The following is a 24,698-nucleotide window of genomic DNA, read 5'->3' on the forward strand; positions in this document are numbered from 1 at the left end:
TAAGGCATGGAAGTTGCTGGGTGTTTGCCCTTGCTGGGCAAAGTTGTTTGACCAATGAATAGTTTGTGGAAAAGTACTGCTGTGGGGCAAATGGTATAAGAAGGGTGATGAAGTTATGCCCTCAGGGTAGGAGATGAAATTATGCCCTCAATAAGAGAGAGTTGAAGTTATGTAATCAATAAAGAAGTAGCAGTTACTGATCCTAATAGAACCCTGGTATCCATGTGGTCATTATGCCACAAGCTCACCCCTCCAGACTTTCAAAGTCTCTCACTGTCTGCGTGCACGGCCCTCTGGTGAGTCACACACTCCCCCCAGTTTTGTGTCATTCACAATTTTACTGAGGGTGCACTCTACCCCATAGTCCAGATTGCAAATGAAGATGTTAAAATTTTACTTCATTGAAGCCCATACTTCAACAGCTTCTCTATTAAGATCTTATGTGGTTGCCATGGTAAGGGGCGTAGCCAATTAACTGTTATGGGTCTGGTCGGATTCATGGTACTGAACTATCATGGTCACAGATTCACCAACAACATAGCACGCCCTCACTCTAGTCATGTTCAATGAGACCTATCATGGCTAGGAACAATGCAATTAAGTGTAATACAGGTACACAGCCTGACTATTAATGTGTTAAAAGGCATAGAGCCTCTAGAGATTTCTAAGTTTCTGTGGAGACACATGGTATAACCAAGTGTTCAAATCTTACCCCATGGCGTCCCAGTGGGGGGAGGGGAAGAGAGGCTCAGTCCATTGACTGATCCCAGAAGTCAGAAGATATCATTCGTGATGGTATCTTCTCTAACGTCCCCTTTCTCTTAAACCAATTTTTATTATTTTCTATCTTTTAGGTGGAGATTGAGTGATTCTAGTCAATCATATCTTGGTTATGATTCTTTTCTCACTTTTGATTAAAGATACAGGCTCTGAGAAATTCAGAATGTGTGCTCAGTGAGGGGTGGTCGCACCTTGGAGGTGGGTAGCTTTTGGGATGGAGGTGTGTTTTGGTATTATAATGATATTTTAATTATCCAAAGTTCACTAGAGTGCAGCATTTTGTCAAAAACAGGACAGGTCTTTGGCTCAGGGTAGTAAATGTGCAGCTTATTGGTCTCAGTGTGCAAAAGAACAATCAAGTCCCCATCTTGCCACAGAGCCTAGCCACCATGTCTCCACTCTGCTCTACGCTGTGCACTGTTCCTTAGAGTCAGCACACCAGCTTCCCCTAGTGCAATAGAATCTAAAGTTAGAAGCCTAGGGAACACTTAGGTAGTGCAGCTACACTCCACCCTGAAAGCTTCTTCAATGCTATACGTTTTCTTTAAAATGTGAATGTTAGTTTAATTTTCCTAGTTACTTTAGGCAATTATTCCACAGTAGTACAGTGTCAAAGGCCTTAAAGAAGCCCAGGAAGACAACATAAACGACTCCCCCCTCATCCATCAGGCCAGAGATTTCATTATAGAAACTTATCATGTTGTTCAGGCATGACTTCCCCTTGGTGAATCCATACTGACTACTCCTGATGATTTTCTTCTCCTTCATGTGCCTGTAAATGGTTTCCAGAATTAGCTACTTCATCACCTTCCCAGGGACTGAAGCAAGGCTGACTGGCTCTCTGGGTCCTCCTTGTTAACCTTTTTGAAGATAGAGGTGATATTTTCTTCCCTCTAGTCATCAGGCACTTTTCCCAGGTGCCACAATCAAGCAAAGATTATAGAGAATGACCTTAAAATCACAGCTGCTGCTCACTCAACACTTGTGAGTGCATGTCATCATGGCCCATAGACTTGCATACATCCAGTTTGCTCAAGTATTCCCTGACCAGATTCTCTTCCACCAAAGATTCATCTTCCTTGCTACTACCATTCAGCCTGTCCTCTGGGACCCGGAATTCCTGAAAGCTGATCCTGGACAGAGGTTCTTCACTGAGGGGGTGGTTGCACACTGGAACAGGCTCCCCAGGGAAGTAGTCACTGCACCAAGCCTGTTGGAGTTCAAGAAGCATTTGGACTGTGCACTTAGTGACATGGTCTAAACTTTTGGGTAGACCTGTGCAGTGCCAAGAGTTGGACTTGATGATCCTTACGGGTCCCTTCCAACTCAGGATATTCTATGATTCTATGATTCTATGATCTTGGTGGCAAGGCAGGCATTCATAACCATGGCATTTTCACTGTAATTAATGACTTTCCTGTAAAAATACTGGTACAAAGGTCTAAAATTGGAGTTTGATCTGAATGATTTAAGACTTGGATCAATCTGACATCTGATGATTGTTCTAACTTGCTGCTAGAAGAACAGAGTCTTCATTCAACATTCAATAATTTCCTTACAGAACATTGTCCTCAGAACAGGATCCTCAATAACCAATTCTCAGAAGCACAGGTACAGGTAGAACCTTTATATTTTGGCTGCAGCCATGCTCTGCTGTCTGTCCTGATTGACAACATATTCATCAATACTAATGCAGTTCAGGAAAAGTGGCTTCTGCCCATGAAAAGTCTATGGTTTTAGGAGCTGTTCAGAATATCTGCATTTCATTCTCCAAGGTGTATCATGTTTGCCATGCCAGAATGAAGCCTTCACTTTCAAAAGGAGTCATGTGGCTCTTGCTGATTATATTTAATAATCACTGTTGATCATTTGGCTTCATAATTTAGCAATTCAATTGATGATTCTTCTCAGGCACATGGAAATTTTGGTGTTTCATTTAAACTAAAATCTGAGGTAATTTACTATCTCCCCCAAAAAAGAGTAGTGTGTTCTCACATGCAGACTAGGACAGCAGGCTATTAATATATACCCCTGCCCACTTCTCTTTCTCCTCTCTGTGGTCCCAGGGTGAGGGGACACCCATTGTCAGTGTGAAAAAGGGTACTTACTGTTATCAAGACCCAAGTGCTGAGTCACCAAGAGGGTATGGGTAGCACCAATGCATAGGGTAGTTAAGCCCATTAGCATTATCAATAACCAGGTGCTGGGATGACAGGAGATGGTGACATTTTTCCTGTAACAGGGAAGCATAACAGCACAGGGAGCACTGTCTATAAAATCAGGCAGCCACAAGCCCTAACTTGGACATACATCAGACCTGCAGCTGGATGGCAAAACCTGTGGTCAGAGAATCATAGAATGATAACTTCTTTACTGAACGGGTTGTGAGGCATTAGAACAGGCTGCCCAGGGAAGTGGTGGAGTCACCATCCCTGGAAGTCTTCAAAAGACGTTTAGATGTAGAGCTTAGGGATATGGTTTAGTGGGGACTGCTAGTGTTAGGTCAGAGGTTGGACTCGATGATCTTGAGGTCTCTTCCAACCTAGAAATTCTGTGATTCTGTGATTCTGTGATTTGGGTTGGAAGAGACCTTAAAGATCATCTAGTTCCAATCCCCCTGCCATGGGCAGGGACACCTCCCACCAGACCGGGTTGCTACAAGACCCATCCAACCTGCCCTTGAACACTTCCAGGGATAGGGCATCCACTTCTCTGGGCAACATGTTCCAGTGCCTCACCACTCTCATAGGAAATAATTTCTTCCTTATATCTGATCTATATCTCCCCTCTTTTTTTAGTGATTACTCTTTGTTTTATCACTCCCTGATAAAGAGTCCCTCCCCAGATTTCCTATAGGCCCCATTTAGGTACTGGAAGGTGGCTATAAGATCTTCCTGGACTCTCTTCTCCAGGCTGAACAACCCCAAGTCTCTCAGCCTGTCTTCATAGGAGAGGTCCTTCAGCCTCTTTGTGGCCCTCCTCTGGACTCATTCTAATAATTCTGTGTCCTTCTTGTGCTGGGGACTCCAGAGATGAACACAGTATACCAGCTGGGATTCTTTGGGTGATCCCATTGGGGCCAGGCATGCCTACACTATCGTCTTCTTCCAAGGACTGACCAAGTGACTAATATCCATTTATGTAAAAACTGTGTTTGGATAATGATTGCATCACATGCTGGTTGATCAGAATTTGACCCAATCTGCAGAGAGTCTGTCCAGGCAACTGAAAAGCCTGTGTACCGATGATGATTGTTGTTATTTATTATTATTATTATTATTATTATTATTATTAGTAGTAGTAGTAGTAGTAGTAGTAGTAGTAGTAGTAGTAGTAGTATTTCTGTAATAATAAATCTCTAATTAAAACCACAGCTCTGTGGCCAGTCCTCAGTCTTCCAAGGATGCCCAAAGAATCTGCCTGTACTCTATAGTGGTGTGTGACAAAAGTTTTCACAAATTTTGCCTGTACAGTTACACTATTAGGCATGCTAGTAGTTGAGTGTGATCATGAGCATATCTAACTGAGATAATTGTAGCTGTCAAAGCACCAAAGCCATCTTAATATAACATTTCTTTTTCATTTAAGTCTTCAACACCCAAATGAGGCATAAACTTATGCAATATGTTTTCATGTTACAGAGGAATCCATCCACTCAAAAGACACCAATGGACACCAGAAATTTTTGGGCACCAGATGATATAATTCTCAAGGAAAGATGATTCTCTGCCATCACAAGATTCTTACTCAGTACAGATACTGCTTTGTGAAGGGCATGTAAACAAAACCAGAGGGAGGACAAAGCCAAAAGGGCCAATGATGATCATGAAGTGTCTAAGCTTAGAGCTGAGCAGAGAAACAAACTCTGGTCCTGTAATAGACTCCTGTGAAAGAGCAGGAGGCAACTGAAGTGTGGAGAAAAGCAGAAGGAGCCAATTCTGGGTGAGAATGGGTGTCAGAGCTCTCTGAGAAAAGACATGAACAGCATGTCCCAGTGGATAGCTCACAGAAACTCTTTTCTCAAGCTAATCCAGGAACTAGTTCTGATTTTAGCTGCCTGTTCTTGCAGGCTGGACTTAGCTGTTCACAGTTTATCTATGGTTTGGAGCAGTGCCTGAGCTGTTCAAAAATGTACCTCTTCCATACAGTGTGACAGATTGCTTAGGATGCCAGGGGGTAGCTAGATGTCACAGGACCCCAAACAGGAGTCTTTCCACCTGCCTGAAGCACTGTCTATTGGTGAGAAGGTAACTGGCCTTTGCATTTTCCCATTGATTTAGTTCCATGGGCAAAAGAGAGCTCACACTTCCTTACAGTAGACATTTCCTGAGACAGGCATCTAGATAAACTGGTGACCCAGAGGAGGAAAGACGAAGTATTCTTTGAGTATGCACTTGTTAATAAAACAAATCATTTGAGGCTGAACTGCACTTCCAGAGTGAGAATAACTATTCCTAGGCTTTCCTTGTGGTTCCAAAGACCTCTGATGGATATTTTACCATGAGTTTAGTAATAACATTCATGGGTATAGTTTCTTCAGATTTGGGTTCCTTAAAACTATTATTGAAAGTGTTTTAAAACACTGTTTTCACTTTTTCCACTCTTTACATACTGAGAATGAATGAAAAATTAGGTTTAGAACTTTTTATTTATAAATTGGACCGAGATGGTCTGAAGCTGTTAGCTGTCCTGACATACAACTCTGTAAGAGTTGTTGCATTCTGCTCTTGGCAAGTTACCAGGTTCCAAAACCTTCTCTTCGGATAGGCAGCTGAGGGAGCTGCTAGGACTCTGCAGCCCTCATGAGGTCAGCTTATGAGGTGTGGGCAGAGCCAACAGCCACCGTGCTGTACAAAGGCAGCCCCCAGGGAGCTCGAGCAACCAGGAGCACGGCAAACAGGGTGGGCAGTCATGGCATGGCACAGCAGTCAGGGCAGAGAAGTCAGGGCATAGCACAACAGTCAGGGTGTGGCACAGATGTCAGGGCAGGGCATGGCAGTTTGCACAGGCAGGTTGAGCAGGGAGGGTGGAGGATCCCTTGCCACTCTGGAGACAAGCTCACCTACCAGCTACCTCCCAGAGAGCAACCCAGACATGGTCACTGTCACGCAGCAAGTGCTCTCTGAAGTGTTTGTCAAAAAGGCTGTGGTGACCCAGACTGAGTGTCTGCCCAAAGATGTGGCTGTTCAGGTCTTCGGCTGCAGAGAGTGCATGAGCCTGTCACTTTAAATGGATATTTTGCAGAGATACTGACTGCGTGACGTGCAAGGAGCTGGAGGATCTGATCAGCCTGGTGGCAGAGCTTGAGGAGGTGGAGAGATTAAGGACCATCAGGGAGTGTGAGCAGGAGTTAGACTGGCAGAGTCACTCCCTGTCATGCCTGAGAGAAAGGCACCAGAAAAACACACCCCAAATAGTGATGGACCCAGTGCCCTGGTGCTTTCAGGCAGAGGGAGGGGACCTGGAAGATGGAGAGGAATGGAAACAGGTTCCTGCTCAGTGTTGCAGGAGAGCACCCTCCCTACCCACCTCACCTCCCCAGGTGTCCTTACACAATAGGTTTGAGGCCCTGGAGCTCGAGGGACAGGGTGGTGAGGATGTCGGGGAAAGTGCACACAGGAGGTTGTCTAGGGCAAGAAAATTGAATCCATGCCTCAAGACTTCCTCTAACAGGAAGGAAAGAAGGCTAATGGTCATAGGGCCATTTCAGTTCCCTTCAGAGGGGAACAGAGGGCCCCATATGTCAGACAGACCCATAGGGAAGTCTGCTGCCTACCTGGGGCTTTGGTCAAGGACATTACCAGGAAACTTCCTGACCTCTTTCGCCCCTTCAGTTATTACCCCTTAGTCATAATTCAGGCTGGCAGTGATGAAATTGCTGAGAGAAGCCTGAAGGCTATAAAAAGGGACTAAAGGGGATTGGGGCAGTTACTGGGTGTAGTGGGTGTGCAAGTGGTGTTTTCTTCTATCCCTTCAGTGGTAGGGAGGAATATTGAGTGGACCTGGAAGGCCCAGCTAATTAATACATGGCTGAGAGGATGGTGCCTTCATAGGAATTTTTTATTTTATTTTATTTTATTTTTTATTTTTAGATCACAGCTGAGGTTTACTTGGCACTTAATCTGATGGCTGTTGACGAGGACCCATCATCAATCCTGTACCAAAGAGGGAAATGGACTCTAGCCCAGGAACTGGCAGGACTTATTGAGAGGGCTTTAAACTGGGTATGAAGGGGGGTGGAGGAGAAATAAGACTTGACAGAGATGAGCCTGGAGGAGCAGTCCCAGCGTTGAGGGTGATGGCATGACTCAAGTTCATCTACACCAATGCACTCAGCATGCACAACAAACAGGAGGAGCTGAAAGCAATTGTGCAGCAGACAAACTAGCAGACATCAAGCTGGGGGAAGCATCGATCTGCCAGAGGGTAAGAAGGTCCCGCAGAGGGACCTGGACAGGTAGAATCAACGGGCAGAGGCCAAGGGGATGAGGTTCAACTTAGCTAAGTGCCGGGTCCTGTACTTTGGTCACAACAACCCCATGCAACACTACAAGCTTGAAGGGAGAGTGGCTTGAAAACTGTGCAGAAGAAAAGGATCTTGAAAAGAAGAAAAGGGGTGTTGGTCAGTGCTCACCTGAACATGAGCTGGCAGTGAGCCCAGGTGGCCAAGAATGCTAGCAGCATCCTGGCTTGTATCAGGAATAGTGTAGCCAGCAGGACCAGGGAGGTGATTGCTCCCCTGTACTCAGTTCTGGTGAGGCCACACCTTGAGTACTGTGTTCAGCTTTGGGCCCCTCAGTACAAGAAGGACATCGAGGCCCTGGAACATGTCAAGAGAAGGAAAACAAGATAAAATTGTTCCTCTCTCTGCCACACATGAAGTGTGCAATTCTTCAAATGGACAAAGCTGGGATACGGGCCCTACTTGTGAAAATTCCTGTTCTATACTGGGCTCAGGAATCCAATAGCAAACCCTTCTCTAAGGACCCTAAAGCAGACAGTTATTTTTATGGATGTTAGCATGCTTGCTCCTTGGGGTTGGGTTTCAGCAGGAAGAAGCTAGACTTTCGCTGACTTGTTAAGATATGAGGGCGAGCTTTGAGCTCTCTGAGTGAGTGAAACATTTGGCTCTGGCAGCTGCAAAGGGAATATTATCTGAGCCAAATATAAAAACTCATGGATTTACATTTGCTTTGGCTATCCTAAGTTAATTTTAAGAAATGATTCTCCTTGAACACTCATGTATACACCCATCTATACACTTACACCTGCATGTACCACCACACCAATTATGATGCTCTAACATTTTCCTCCAGAGTTGGTCTTGTCTTTGTTGTGTAGAGCCTGAAATGTTCCTGGGAAGAAATCTCTACATGTTGTACAGAGTAGCTAATTCTTCCATAAACGTTTCTGAACACGACTGTCATTATACTTTTGTGTGTGTGTGTGTGTTTCATCACATTCACAGATCTCTTTATTAAGAAAATAAGTTCTTATGTGCAGGAGACTAAAAACTTCCTTCAGCTGACCAGGTAAAAGAATGACTGGGAGATAATTTCTCCAGCACTTGTTTTGCATTGAGATGTGGATTAATTTTGGCAGCAGGAGTGAGGTGGTAGATATGGTCCCCCCCACACACACACTTTGTCTTCTGTGGAGTACTGCTGGAGGGAGGTCTCATCTATGGCATCAGTGTTACTGATGGAAGCAGCAGCATCGTATTTTAGGGAAAAAAATGCATACCACTAATAAAGGGTGGCAGCATTTTCTTTGTCCCTCCCATCTTTAATACCAAAGGGTTTACAAGCCTTAATTTAGCAAAACTACCTGGGAACTTTAATTTTGCAGTGCAACATATCACTTATCAATGTGGTGCATGTTCAGAAATGCTTTGTTATCCTTCAGCATTACCAGCCTGTCCTCAGGTCTTTTGGGAAAGGATAATTTGAGTGCAATTGTGGTTTGGGTTAGTCATCCCTACAGGAGTATCAAGTAAGGAAGAACAAGTCCATGTCATTGTCCAAGAGAGAAACAGTATGGATAGTCTGCACAACTATGCTAGCTGAGTTCCCAGTATTTGTCTACAAAGATTCAGTCTTCTGAAAAGGGGAAGATGGTAACCTCTTTTCCTCTAGAGTCTATAAACTCTGTGAAGTTGTTCTGACAGTCAGCATTGTGGAAAACTCTGTCTATAACCTGTTACCCTGATTTATGTGATCAAAATCAAATATCAAGAACTATAAACATTGTTTCTGGGATGTCAGAGAAGCCTTTCTACCCACTAAATCAAGGATAAACCCTTTGCAGGCCAACAAAGAAAGCTTAGCTTGCATTGCAGCAGAAAGATTTGCAAACCATTATTTATCTGGAAGAGCCCAGTGCCACCAAGACAGAACTCCCAAAAATATGGGGGGGAAAAAACAAAAACAAAAACAAAACAGGAACCAGTTTTCTTCCTATCCCAAATCTTTTCTTCACACATGAGTTATGGAGAGCAGAACAGCAAATATCCCCAAGCTAGCATCTCTGTACTATTCCTTGGGACAGAATTCCCAGGGATTAATTCTTCAGAGTAAGCAACCAAGAGATAAAAATGTACTTCAAAATATATATAACAATCAGAGACAACCAATGACATGTAGGCCATCTAATTGGAAGCAGGGGTATCCTGGTCAATGAATGTCTTAGAAGTGCAGAGACTGGTAAAGCTAAAGGCATCAGATATAAAAAATCACCATCAAGGTGAATTGCACCTGAAGAAAGAAAAGTAGGGGCTGCTCAGACAAGCAATTCTGGTATGCTTCTGTACCCAACATCCACAGCAACATGCTAAAGTTCACCTTGCTTGAGTGAGAGAGTTACACTAGGTGATTTCCACAGGTATCTTCCAATCTCAACTTTTCTGAGATTCTACATGGAATAAAAAATGGTCCAAAAAATTGGACAAGCAAAATGAATACTTGAAAGAATCAAAGACCAGGAACTGGTGTGAAAGTTAAAGGTTCAGAAAGGTATACTAATAATAGCAACGTTGATAGCCCATTTCCTCTTCAAAGTAGCAAAGGACATAGACTAAAAGATGTCTATGTTCCCTGTTGTAATTAGAATTACATCATAATAATTGTTGAAAAGGGAAATATTTTACTTAATTTTTGCAAAGAAATGGAGATCAGTCATGACCAGCCAGACATGCCTCATGCTGGCATCTAGGAATTTCTACTGTTCTGAAAAGAAAATATTTGAGAATTTAATGAAGTTTTTGCTTGAGTTGTTTCTGTGACTCAGAAGAATTCTTGACCAGAAAAGAGTACTTCTTCGTTATGTATGTATCTTTTATAAGTCAAATAACTACTTACTAACTACTTAGGTATCTTCTCCACCTGTACTTATACCTGGGGGAACGGTGTATCTAAACATGTCTTAGTTTGTCTTGTCTAAATTTAGCATGATTTTGATTGTGGGGTGGTCTGGATGGTCTACATGATAGTGGACCTCCTGGTGCTTGATAGGATGAGCCTTTCTCAAAGGGGGAAAATAATTTTTGATTATGACTTAGTAAGGCCCATTGAAAGAGCTTTAAACTAGACTTGAAGAGGTTAAAAGGATAAAATCAGGCTTGACAGTGATAAGCTATGGGATGGCATGCCAAGGGTTGAAGAATCATAGAATATCCTGAGTTGGAAGGGGCCCATAAGGATCATCGAGTCCAACTCCTGGCACCACACAGGTCTACCCAAAATGTTTAGACCATGTCACTAAGTGCACAGTCCAAATGCTTCTTAAACTCCAACAGGCTTGGTGCAGTGACTACTTCCCTGGGGAGCCTGTTCCAGTGTGCGACCACCCTCTCAGTGAAGAACCTCTTCCTGATGTCTAGCCTAAACCTCCCCTGCCTCAACTTGACACCATTCCTGTAGGTCCTATCACTGGTGACTAAGGAGAATAGATCAGTGCCTGCCCCTCCACTCAATTTTACATCCTTTTTGTACTGTGGTGACCAGAACTTCACACAGTACTCAAGGTGAGGCTGCACCAGCGCGGAGTAGAGCGGGACAATCACCTCCCTCGACTGACTAGCAATGCTGTGCTTGATGCATCCCAGGATATGGTTGGCCCTGCTGGCTGCCAGGGCATGCTGCTGGCTCATATTCAACTTGCTGTCAACCACAACCCCCAGATCCCTCTCTGCAGAGTTGCCCTTCATCATCTCGTCACCCAGTCTGTATGTATAGCCAGGGTTGCCCCATCCCAGGTGTAGGATCCGGCACTTGCCTTTGTTAAAGTTCATGCGGTTGGTGATCGCTCAGCTCTCCAGTCTGTCCATATCTCTCTGCAAGGCCTTTTGCACCCTCAACAGAGTCCACAACTCCTTCAAGTTTAGTGTCATCGGCAAATTTGCTCAAAACACATTCTAGTCCTATATCCAAATCATTTATAAAGACATTGAAGAGGACTGGCCCTAAAATGGAGCCTTGGGGGACCCCACCAGTGACCATCCACCAGCTTGATGTGGCCACATTTACCACAACCATTTGAGCCCTGCCCATCAGCCAATTGTTCACCCATCGGATGATGTTTTTGTTTAGCTATATGCTGGATATTTTGTCCAGTATGATCCTATGGGAGACTGTGTCAAAGAATGGTTTGTTAGTTAGGTCATTCTGTCATCTCCATGAGGTACAGGATACACTAGAGAATATTTGAAATGTGCATGGGTGAAGTGGTGATTGGCTGCCATCTTGGCCACTGTGGCCAAGAAGTAGATGAGTTTAAACACTTTCCTGGGAAGAGAAAAAATGCCAGCAAAACTTCAGTCCTGGATATGGAGGGATCAGACTGCTCAGGGAACTAGTAAGTAAGATCCCTGGGAAACTGCTTTTGAAGGTATTGGGTGCCATTGGTGCTGGTCACTTTTAAGAGCTATATCTTTAGAACACAGGAGCAGATGATTCCAAAACTTCAGAATTCAAGCAGGCAGGGAAGAAGGCTGCCTTGGCTGAGCAGGGATCTTCTATAGCTTAGGTGGAAAAGGAAAGTGTATGGACATTGGAAGCAAAGTCAGGTAACAAGGGAGGACTACAGACATGCTGTTTGCCAGCATTGGGAGAAAATTAATGTCGCCAAGGCTCAATTAGAGTTGAAGTTGGCCAGTACAACAAAAAGGTCTTTTTAAATTATGTTAACAACAAAAAGAAGACCAGAGATAATATTGATCTATTACTTGATGAAGTTGGTCACCTCACAAATACAGAAGTAGATAAAGCAGGAATGGTTGATGCCTTCTTTGCTTCTGTCTGTAACACAGATGATGATGGGCCCTAGGACTCCTGGAGCCCTGAGTTAGAGGACCATGACAGCGGAAATGACGAACTCCCAGCCAACTACGAACTTGTGTGGTATTTGCTGCTTCATCTGAATGCACTTATGCCTATGGAGCCCCATGATTCATCTGACCACAAGACCTCTCTCCATTATTTTGCAATCATCTTGGGAATTTGGAGAGGTCCCTGTCAACTGGAAGCTGGCAAAGTTGTCCCAGTTTTCAAGAAGAGCAAGAAAGAAGACCTTGGTAGTTACAGGCCTGTCAGTCTCAACTCAGTACCTGGTAAATTATGCAGAAGATAATTCTGGGAGTTACTGAAAAACACTTGAAAGGCAATGCAGTCATTGGTCATAGCCAACATTAGTTCATGGGGGGGAAAGTCCTAACAAACTCAATGTCGTTTTATGACAAGATTACCATCTCTTTGACCAAGGGAAGCCAGCAGACAGGGTCTTTTCAATTTCAGAAAAGCTTTCAATATGAGTTTCTCACAGTATCCTTCTGGACAAAATATCCAGCATACAGCTAGACAAGTACACAGTATAATGGGTAAACAATTAGCTGACAGGTTGGCCTCAAGAAGTTGTGGTAAATGGGGTTACATCAGGTTGGCAGCCAGTCAGTCACAAGTGGGGTTCTACAGGGCTCCATTTTAGGGCCAGTTCTCTTCAATGTTTTCATAAACTACCTGGATGCAGGACACGAATGCATACCAAGTTTTCAGATGACACTAAATTAGGAGGAACTGTTGACTCCCTCAAGGGTAGAGAGGCCTTAAAGAGAAATTGTGGCAGCTGAGAGGGCTTGTCAATCAACACTGGTATGAAATTGTAAAGAGCAAGTGTTGGATTCTGCACCTGGCACAGGACAATCCTGGATGTACGTACAGACTGGGGGACGAGAGGCTGGAGAGCAACCCCACGGAAAGAAATCTGGGTGTTTGGCTGACAGCAAATTGAATATGAGTCAACAGTGTGCCCTGGCAGCCAACAGGGCCAGCCGTATCCTGGGGTGCATCAAGCACAGTATAACTAGCTGGCTGAGGGAAGTGATTGTCCCACTCCAGGCTAGTGCATCCCCAACTTGAGTACTGTGTACAGTTTTAGGCACTGCACTATATTAAGGATACGAAACTATTACAGAGCACCCAAAGGAGGGCATTCAAGGCCTTGCTGAATGCGGCTCTGGGCAGCCTGCTCTAGTGGCTGGCAATCCTGCCCAGAGTAGGGGGGTTGAAACTAGATGATCTTCAAGGACCTTTATAACCCAGGCTATTCTATGATTCTATGACCTGCTGGTCACTCATCTTTTGATGCAGCCCAGGACACAGCTGGCCTTCTGGGCTGCAAGCATGCACTGCCGACTCATGTCGAGCTTTTCATACATCAGAAATCCAAAATCCTTCTCTGCAAGGCTGATCTCAATGAGTTCTTCTTCTAGTCTGTACTTACATCTGGGATTGCCCCAGCCTAGGTACAGCACCCTGCATTTAAACTTGTTGAACCTCATCAGGTTCATGTGGGCCCACTTCTCAAGCCTGTCCAGGTGCCTTTGGATGGCATCCATTCCTTTTATTGTATCATCAGCACCACTCAGCTTGATGTCATCTGCAAACTTGTTGAGGGTGCACTCGATCCCACTGTCTATGTCATTGATGAAAATATTAAACAGTAGAAGTCCCAGGACGGACCATTGTGGTACACCACTTCTCATCGTTCTCATCCCACTTGGACATACATCCATTGATCACCATTTTCTGGGTGTGACCTTGAAGCCAACTCCTTATCAACTGAATGGTCCACCCATAAGATCCATATCTCTCCAATTTGGAGACCAGGATGCCGTGTGGCACTGTGTCAAAAGCCTTGCAGAAGTCCAGGTAGATGACATCAATAAGTCTTCCTTAGTCAACTGATGCAGTCACTCCATCGTAGAAAGCTACCACATTTTTCAGACACAATTTACCCTTGGTGAAGCCATGCTGGCTGTCTTGGATCACCTTCTTGTATTGCATGTGCCTCAACACTGCTTCCAGGAGGATCTTTTCCATAATCTTGCCAGGAACAGAGGTGAGGCTCACCAGTCTGTAGTTCCCTGGGTCCTCCTTTCTACCCTTTTTTAAAAAGGGACTGATGTTTCCCTTTTTCCAGTCACCAGGGACTTCACCTGACTGCCAGGACTTTTCAAATAGTTTGGAGAGAGGCTTGGCAAATACATCAGCCAATTCCTTCAGGACCCTGGAATACATGCCATCAGGCCCCGTAGACTCATATGTGTTTATTTTCATCGGGTGGTCTTGAACCTGCTATTCACTTACAGTGGGCGGGACTTTGCTCCCCCAGCCTTCCTCTATGGTTTTAGGGAAATGAAAGACATGGGAAGCCTGACTATCAGTGAAGACTGAGGCAAAGAAGTTGTTGAGTACTTCAGCCTTCTCCAAGTCTGTCAGTGCCAATTCACGCTTCTCATCCATCAGAGGGGGTACACTCTCATTGGCCTTTCTTCTTCTGAGCAATGTACCTAGAATCCCTTCCTGTTATTCTTTGGATCCCTTGCCAAGCTCTGTTCCGTCTGTGCCTTGGCTTTTCTTATCCCATCCCTGTACATCTGAACTACATCCCTGTAATCTTCCCAGGCCACATGACCCTGCTTCCACTGCCTGTGCATTTCTTTCTTGCACCTCAGTTTGACCAGCAGGTTCTTGCTCAGCCATCCTGGTTGTCTGTCCTCCTTGCCTGCTTTTTTATGTAGAGGGATGGAGCATTCTTGTACTCTAAGGAAAACATGCTTAAAGAGTCTCCAGCTCTGCTCAGCTCCTTTGTCCCTAAGGACAGTGTTCCAGGGGATCTCAGCTACTAGGTCTTTAAACAGCTTGAACTTTCTTCTTCAGAAGTTCAGGGCCCTGACTTTGCTCTTTGCCAGGTCTGTATTCCTTGAGATCTCAAACTCAATCAGAGTGTGGTCACTGTGGCCCAGACTGCCTCCAATCTTGACGTTTTTAATGAGCTCTTCCATGTTGGTGAGCACCAGGTAAAGTAAAGCTTCTGCTCTGGTTGGTTTGTCTAGTACCTGGACCTGGAAGTTATCCTCAGTGTACTCTAGGAATCTTCTGGATTGCTCACAACCTGCTGTGTAGTTTTCTCAGTAGACATCCAGGTGGTTGAAGTCCCCTATCAGGATAAGAGCGTGTGAGTGTGATGCTTCTTGTAGCTGAAGCAAGAATGCCTCATCTACAGGCTGCCCTTGATCAGGCGGCCTGTAGTAGACCCTGAACACAAGCTGTTCTTTATTGGTGCGGTCCTTAACTCTCACCCATAAACTCTCAACCTGTCTGTGGTTGTTTCTCAGAGACATTTCTTCACAATTTCTTCACAGACAATCTCTTCCCTAGTGTAGAGGGCAATACCCCCTCTATTCCTTGTCTGTCTATCTCTTCTGAAGAGCTTATAGCCATCTATTCCAATGTTCCAGTTATATGATCCACCCCACCACGTGTCTGTGATAGCAATCAGATCATATTTATCTAATTGCACCATGGTTTTGGGCTAATAAACTGTTGTTAGGAAAATGAAAAAGCCTAGTATGCTGAGAATGGCAATAAACAGGCAAGATAGTCTGTGAACAGACGAAGGGGAACTTAGGGTTATTAAGTGATGAGGGGAAGGAGGAGGCAGAACTGGTGGGCCTGAGTAGGACAGACAGAGCCACTGGTCCTGATGCTTGAAATGGACCTATGGACAGAGTAAAAGGTTGATTAATTTTGTTCACAGAGGATCTTGGCATAGTGTAACAGCCTCTTCCTCTTGTTATGAGGATGAGGCATGCATCACCCCCTTCTCACCGTGATATTTCTTCAGAATTGCCGGAGACTAACTCTTCTTACAGCATGGCACACCTGCCACAGCACTGGCCTTAGCTTGTGAGTTGTGGAGAAGAGTGCAGACTTCTTCCATCCAGTGCTAAAGCTTCGCTTTAGGCATTTGAGGAAGGGAACTAAATTTTTTAAGAAACTGCCCAGACTGAAGATTTGTCTGCCATGGAGTTAGTTGCATAGGCAGGAAGAAGATAGTGGGCTTGTTTGGCATTCTCATTCAGAACATGCAATTCACTACGAAATGATGCTTGGTTTCTATAGAAGTCACTTTTTATACATGTACATTAACAGATATAAAAGATCTCCATCCACTGTTGATAGCTGCTATACCTCTTGCATTCTTAACTTTTGTTTAAGTCCATGAATGGTTGTGTTAAAGATTTTCCTTACTGTGTAAAAACCTTAAATTAAACTTGGAGTAGCTTCTGTATATCCTTTCTCTTAATCTTATTGAATGAGTCATCATCATTTAATATGAGATGATTATCTTGCACTCAGACACTTAAGAAAAACATCCTTAAAGAGTCTCCAGCTCTGCTCAGCTCCTTTGTCCCTAAGGACAGTGTTCCAGGGGATCTCAGCTACTAGGTCTTTAAACAGCTTGAACTTTCTTCTTTAGAAAAAAGGTTCTTCAGGACAAGGTCCTGACTTTGCCAGGTCTGTATTTTTCAAGATCGCAAACTCAACCAGGGCATGGTCACTGCGGCTCAGGCTGCCTCCAGTCTTGACCTCTTTAATGAGCTCTTCCATGTTGGTGAGCACCAGGTAAAGTAAAGCTTCTGCTCTGGTTGGTTTGTCTAGTACCTGGACCTGGAAGTTATCCTCAAAACACTCCAGCAATCTTCTGGATTGCTCACAACCTGCTGTGTAGTTTTCCCAGCAGACATCCGGGTAGTTGACACCCCCCATCAGGATAAAAGCATGTGAGTGCTGAAAGAATGCCTCATCTACAGGCTGCCCTTGATCAGGCGGCCTGTGGTAGACCCGAACCACAAGCTGTCCTTTATTGGTGCGGTCCTTAACCCTCACCCATAAGCCCTCAACATGTCCGTGGATGTTTCTCAAAGGCAACTCTTCCCAATCAATTCCTTCCATAGTGTAGAGGACAACACCCCTTCCCTTCCTTCCTTGTCTATCCCTTCTGAAGAGTTTGTAGCTCTCTATTCAAATGTTCCAATTATGTGATCCATCCCACCATGTTTTGGTGATAGCAATCAGGTCATATTTGTCTAATTGCACCATGGTTTCCAATTCCTCTTGCTTGTTTCCCATGCCGCATACATTGGTTATAACACATCTAGTTTAAAGCCCTCCTGATAAGCCCAGCCAGCTTACTGCCCAGAACTCTCTTGCCCCTCCTGGACAGCTGTGCTCCATCCTGTGTCAGCATGCCTGGTCCTTCAAAAGCACTTCCATGGTCATAGAACCCAAAACCTTGGGCATGGCCCCAGACACTCAGCTAATCATTCACTTGGCTTGTTCATCTCCTTCTTCCTGGGTCCCAGTCACCAACTGGCAGGACAGAGGAGAACACTACTTACACTCCCAACACCTTTGACATCTTTCCAAGGGACATAAAATCCTTTTTGATATTGACCCTACTTGAAAAAGTAGGAAGGGATTGATTTTGATATTGATATTGATTTTGATATTGATCCTACTTGAAAAAGTAGGAAGGCATGGTAGTCTTTGGGACCCACCAGACTCAGTAGCCTCTTTGTAATATCATGAATATTGGCCCCAGGCAGGCAGCAAACCTCTCTGGAGAGATTTTCCAGATGGCAAATGAGAGCCTCAGTGCCTCTCAGAGGAGTCTCCAATGACTAACACCCTTCGTGACTTCTTTGTGGCACTGTTGTTTTTTTGGGGGGAAGACTGAGCCAACTTTATGTGGTCATCCTTTCTGAGTTCCCTGTGGTTGGTCTTTCTGAGGTCTTCACTAGTTCTCCCAGAGTCTCCTCTCTCCTGCCTTAGAACCTCGTATCTATTGTGCAGGGGCACTTCAGGGGCACAGGGAGACTCCTTTTCCATCTGCGATCAGAGACAAGGGTCCAGTCTCCCTCGTCCTATGAGTCTTTCAAATGTGCTTGTTTTGGGCTGCAAGCTTGTTTCCCTAACTCTTGCCTGGACGTAAGGCAGGGCTGTTGCTCGGACCGTGCCAGCATGTAATACCATTTGTCAATCTCCTGCTCAGATTTCTCAGTGCTACTCTGCCTGGTGAGCTCCTCGCAAATGAGCCACCTGTTTAAAGAGCTCATCCAGCTGGGCACACTTACACCTATAACACCCTCTTCTGCCTTCACACCCTAGGAGGACCTCCCTAGATGAAACTAGGATTGGAGCTCCCCAGAACTGAGGGTCTGGGCCTCTCTTTCAATCCTCGGGATGTCTGTTTGAGTGGAGGCATCTGCCTGGGGAGGCTGCAGCCCACCCCTCTGGGTTTCAGCCACAGGCCGGCAGGCTCGGTGGATGGACACCATTCTTCCCAGAACATATACGTGACTAACCTTGCTCGACCTCTCTGCTTGCCCTGCCTGCATGAACTGCTGTGCGAATTGCCCTGACTGACAGACCATGCCCCATTTGCCCATGGTGTTCACCATGCTCCCCAGGGGCTGCATTTGTATGTCAGGGGGTGGGCTTCTGGCTCTGCCTGTGCCTCAACAGCTGCTCTTGCAAGGGCTGCTGGGTCATAGTGGATCCTTCAGGCACCTTGAATGGCCTCAATGCAGGAAAAAACCCTGCCCACCTTGATCCCCTGCTCCACTGCAGAATGCGTCTGCACTGGAGCTGATCACCTCAGTGACTCTTTCCATGGGGTTTCTCTCCAGCCTCTCATCCATCACCCAGTCTGTACATTCCAGAGGTCCCAGGATATGGTTGGCCCTTTTGGCTGCCAGAGCATGCTGTTCGCTCATACTCAACTGGCCATTAACAACAACAACAAAAAAACAGATTCCTCCTGCTTTGACTAAAAGATTGAGAAGTGTCTATCTCTGGAGGTATTTAAAACTTACTAGAGCTTCCTTCTCTATTTGGCTCTGCTTTGAGCAGAAGAGTTGTAATAGATAATTCTCTGATGTCCCTCATAACCTCAAGAATTATATGATTCTATGATTCTACATTGTTTTCTTTCACCTAATATTACAGAGGGCAACAAGTTCAACCATGTGAAGTGTTACTGGGCACTAGTGATAATATTTGGTATCTGGAAACCAGTCCTGTGTAGTACCAGAAGTACTGAAAGTAGTTGGAGCCATCACACTTTCTTCCATTAACACAGAGTAACAGGAAAGAGATAATGTGAAGTCTTAAGTTTATGGTCCATAATTTTTTGTTTATTTTTTTGTTTAAACTGTTGAAAAGGTTGAGGTCTATTCCTGTTTGCTGAAGGTCAAAGACTCTAATCATACCTTGAGGGATTTATAATTAGCCATAATCAATTCCATTTATGCTGGATGATGTAAAAAAGAATAGGAAATGGATAACATGTATTTATTTTACAGCAATCATAAAATATTTTAATGTTTTTATTTATTTATTAATAAACATGTCATACACTGTTTTTGCACAAAAAAATGATATTGTAGGCATTTTTATATAGTAAAACTCTGCAGACTTTTAAAATAAAAATATCTATCAGATTTTCTGTTATAAATGACACATTCAAGAAACACACAAAATTCCAACACATTGCACTGTGCAGAACTCCACTAAACACCCAGTATAGTCTGGTGGATTATCAGGATCAAAATGGAACATTAATAGAGGTGGAATGGAAAATTAATTTATCCCCACCTAGTGATTTGCTGCCATACATGGAGGACAGGAGTCACTTTGCTTTGACACACTATTTCTGGAGGCAGGCTGCCTGTCAGCTGGTAAGTGCTGATGCAAAGGTAACTGATCTTGGGAAAAACATGGGTCCATAAATGGCATAAAGGAACATCTCAGAGAGAAAGTTTAAAATAGATGCATCTGATACCTTGTTTATACTGCATAGACATTCAAGTTACAAAGAAAGTATTTTTCCTTGAGAGACTTCTTCAGTTCTGTAAGACTTCTTAGTGAAACTGTGTTAGTAATCTGATGCACAGATTAGCACATCTGATGCACCCAGTGTTTCTCAGTCCTGAATTGTAATTTAAGACTTGGTAATGGCAGTTTTTTCTTTATGATTTATTTATTTTATATATATATATTATTTTTTTTGTTTTGTTTTGTTTTGTTTTGTTTTGTTTTGTTTTGTTTTGTTTTGTTTTCATTGAGGGGAATGCTCACCTTGGCACATGCTGCTGGAGCTCCTTCAAAATCAAGAGAGTAAGTAGCATGAACAGATAGATATTAGTTAAGCAGTGATGAGTGGAAATTTGAAAACTCTGCAAGGAAAGTATAATTAAGAGGAAAGAATGCAGGTGAACCTCTGGGAAAAGACTGAAAGAAAGATCTACCAGCCCTGAACATATTTTGTGTTTTTCTATCCACCTTACCATGCCCGTTGCCTGAGTACCTGAATGCCTGTCTCACTGAGTGGAGAGAATGCATTGGTAAAGACATCTGGTTCCTGAATCTCTGCTTTATCCTGGCGCTGCAGAAGGGACAGGCAGTCAGGCTGTATCTGGTGCCTCCTCACACCTTAAGTACCTATGCGACATGGGATTAAAATAAATGGTTAAAAATAAAGGAAGAGAAAGTAGGGGTACAGATGGGAGCTGGAAGGACATATAGCGCTTAGGACAGTCTTTAGAGAGATAAGAGAATGAGAGAATCTGTGCATACTATTTTGGCCTGAAGGAGTGTATACTGTGCAGAAATGGCTTGGGGAATTTTGGGTGGGATGGAAAACACTGTCAGATCACTAAATGAATTGATTTAGGAATAAAGAAATACATACCTTTAAGTAAGTTGAGCATTACAGCTGATGCTGAGCAATAAAGGCTTTCTCATGCAACTTCAGCCTAGCTTTCCTCTTACTCATCAGAATATTTTACTCTTCATTTTGTGCAATTTATTGTTTACCCTCAATTTGGATAGTTTGCGTTCGGCCTTGTGGAATTGCATCTGTTGTCTGTGGTGATGATTTAAGTTTATTTTTTATTGTCCCTTTTTCAGTTTCAGCACTGCCTTCTAGCATGTTTGCAGCCAGCTAGGACCACCAGAAAAATGACTATGAAAACTCTGTGATTTATCACCCATGTGTTAATGGCAGTGCTCATCTCAGAGTCATTGCCATGCAATGCAGTACGTTCTTCTAATTTGATACTGACCTGTTGATGACAACTCTTTCAGAAACATTTTACCATTTTTACCTCAAAGTTTATTTCCCCAATTTATGACTGTTAAGAAAATTACAAGACTTCTCAAAACTTTTGCTAAAATTATTTACTGATTTTCTTGTATCTTGAGAGCCTTTTAACTTGTCACAAAACACTTAGGCATGGTTTATTTTTGACAGATCATTATGGGCTATTACTCAATAAGCAAGTAGGCAAACATTGTCACCAGTCAATCATGTTATTATTGGACTTATTGGAACCTAGAATTAACTGGATCCTGTAATTTCACAAATGGAGAAAGACCCAGGAATAAACCTTTCAGTTTCAACAAAGAGCTGATGAAAACAGTAGAAGGGCAAGATGTTCTACAGACTGAATGACAGTGTAGCAAAACCAGGTTTGAGAGTATTTCAATTCAATGAAATGTTGCAAGGTCTGAGAATATTTACATATATATCAAAATATCAGATCATGTTATAAAAGCAATTTTGGGGTGTCCTTTCAAATAGGAATGTGATACTTAAGCTGGGGATAATGACAAATGCTATTAAGTATGCAAGGAATCCTTCCCAGAGGGCAGGGGGACAATGACATGAAATGTCTGACTAAGCACTTTTTGGCCAGTGAAAAGCCAAGAGACGGAATAAAAAATCACAAAGACTTAGTCTCTGTTCTTCTCCATCAGGTGATAAAGGAGCACATGGAATAACAGATGCAAAGAGATGTGTAGGAAAAGTTGAGAAGGGTTTGGAAGAAGTCAGAATTTTAAATTCTAAAACAATTTTAAAGAATAAAAATTTGCTGAGATGACAGTACTTCAGAATGCCTTCCAAGGATGAAACCTATGTTAGGTAATTTCTTATTGATTGATTGATTTCCATAGCTGTAGACAATAAATATATGGATATTTAAAAGAATAGGAACTAAAACCAAAGTCCCTCTTCCCTATTTTGAGTGCCTCTGAATTCTTCATATCTGGCCTGTGACTTCTTCATGCCTGTGGCTCCAGGTGAAAGACAGCAACTACTATCAGTGTGCCGCTTCTGCTGCCTGTGCTGAACTCCAAAACATGGATCTGATCCCTTCCAAACTGAGAGGCTACATGTATGTATGCTATTTTGTGCTCATGTGCTCTGATGAATCTATCAAACCAGGAGTCATACTATAATAGAATCATAGAATCATTAAGGTTGGAAGACACCTTCACAATATCACCCACTAAACCATGTTCCTTAGCACCAGGTCCAACCTTTCCTTGAACACCCCCAGGGATGGTGATGCCACCACTTCCCTGGCTACATACACACACAAATGCAATAGCTGTACTGAAGAATGGGGAAAAATAAATTAATCCTCAACAGTGATCTCCATAAAACCGGTGTTTATGTAACAATTCAGAAAGATTTGCTTAACTGGAGCAAGTGCAGGTTGCAGTTATTAAAGTGGTCATGAGAATAGATTAACTAGTTTATGATGAGTGATTGGAAAGGCTTGGCTTGTTCAGTGTAGCAAGGTGAAGCTGATACAAGGTGGACTGATTCATATAACTACTGAGAAGAAAAAACAAAGAGGAAGAAGATGTCTTTAAGCTGAGGGAAAATGTTGGCAGTAGAATTAATGAATGAATTATGTAAATTAGCCATAAGTGAACTTATTCTGAGAATTAGAGATACATTTCTGATCCTCAAACATATGCTGGATATATATGCCAAGAGTTTTAAAGGTAAACAAATAAACTTTAATAGAAACATAGAACTGGAAAACACCATCAAATTCTGTTTACTGTAGTGGTAAGCATCGTATCAAAAATTCTCCATACCTGTTTCTCCATTCCTTCATTATAACTGTTAGTAATCTGGGACTTGATGAGATTGTGTGACATGTTGATTGACAGAGACACAGAAACTCTGACTGGGATGGACCCTAGTTTTGAGTTCCTGTCCATCTGCTTTTCAAATGACAACATTCTTACGTCTAATTTTAAGCTCAATTTCTTTTTGGTCCCAGTTAGACTGTAAGGAGTGTGGTGTCCTGCAAAACTTCTCAGAATTTTTCACAGTGTCATGAATAACAAATGAATGGCAGGGGTAGTTGGTAAATTTCTCTGCATGGCCAGATTTATAGACCACAAACTGTATTATTGTTATGTAGACAAATAAACATGCCAAAATGACGTCTCAGCAATAGCTGCAATAGCTGAGTGTGTAAATAACACAAATCATTTAACAAAAGCTTTCACAACATGTCAAACATTTCCCACCCCTTAGGGAGACAACTGCTAGGTGAAGATGCCTTCTAAATGCTGAATTTATAAATGGGTTGGCAATATTGTACTGACTGCCAATAACTTTTCCTCTGTTCTTAAATGGCTGATGTGATGACCTCTTTCTATAATTACCACGGCACATCATTACACTTTTGACCTTCTATATTTTTTGTTTGTTTGTTTTAAATAATAAGTCAATACATAGAGCTTTCCTTTTCTTTATTTGTTATATTAGCAGGAGATTACTGCCGCCTCTATTCTCTGGCACCCACCTGCATTCTGTTCTGGATGAGCTGCTTGATGGAGGTTATGCAATATCATACTACAGAAATACTTCATTCATGCCACATTTTACTCACTGATCATCACTACAAGTGGAATCACATTCTGCCTGTACATGCCTACCACTCTGTTGGCCTGTATCAGCAGAGCCCCGAATACACTGCAGAAGCCAAACTTCCTTGTTATGCAGATAATCCACTGTTTAGTAGACCCCATGCCATGCCGGCTGTTCACAAACAATCCAAGCAGCCATTCAATGTGCAGATTATTTCATGTCAGCAAGTCCTTTGCTGCAGGACTGCCTCTGCCAGGACTGCCTCATGGACAACTCAACTGAGGACATGACAACAGTTTCCCTGGTGAAAGTAGACTGATGAAAGCCCAGCACCTTCCCTTAAACCAAATGCAGACTATATTGAACCACAACAGCATTGTCCTATCATGGCAGCTGACCAGAAATTTTCTGCAGAATGGAAAATACTGTCAAACTGACAGAGGGTCAGTCATGCTCTCATACTCTGGAGAAGGTGTGTGACATGAGCTACACCCCACCGGAGCAACAGTGCAGTTTTAAGACTCCCCTCCAGCACAGTTTTCCCTTTCATATGTACCTACCCCTTAAGCAGAAGCAGATCTGCTTGGCACTGCTCTGCTCCTATGCTGGGTGAGCTGTGCTGCCTGTGACCAGCTGAGACAGTGAGGTCCCAGGCTTTCCAACTCCTTCCTATTCAATGCATCTGGGGTGACAGCAGAAGAGAGCACAGAATGCTAGCTCAGGAAAGCCTGGTTCTTTCCTTCACACTGATGTATGATGTAGGGATGGCTTTCCCAAACCACACCGCACTCACTGTCTCCTTTTCCTAAAAGCTTTGGGAACTGCTTTTGGTAATGGAGGGA

The sequence above is a fragment of the Netta rufina genome, assembly GCF_964035555.1.
Source record: "Netta rufina genome assembly, chromosome: 19".
In the NCBI taxonomy this organism is placed as follows: Eukaryota; Metazoa; Chordata; class Aves; order Anseriformes; family Anatidae; genus Netta; species Netta rufina.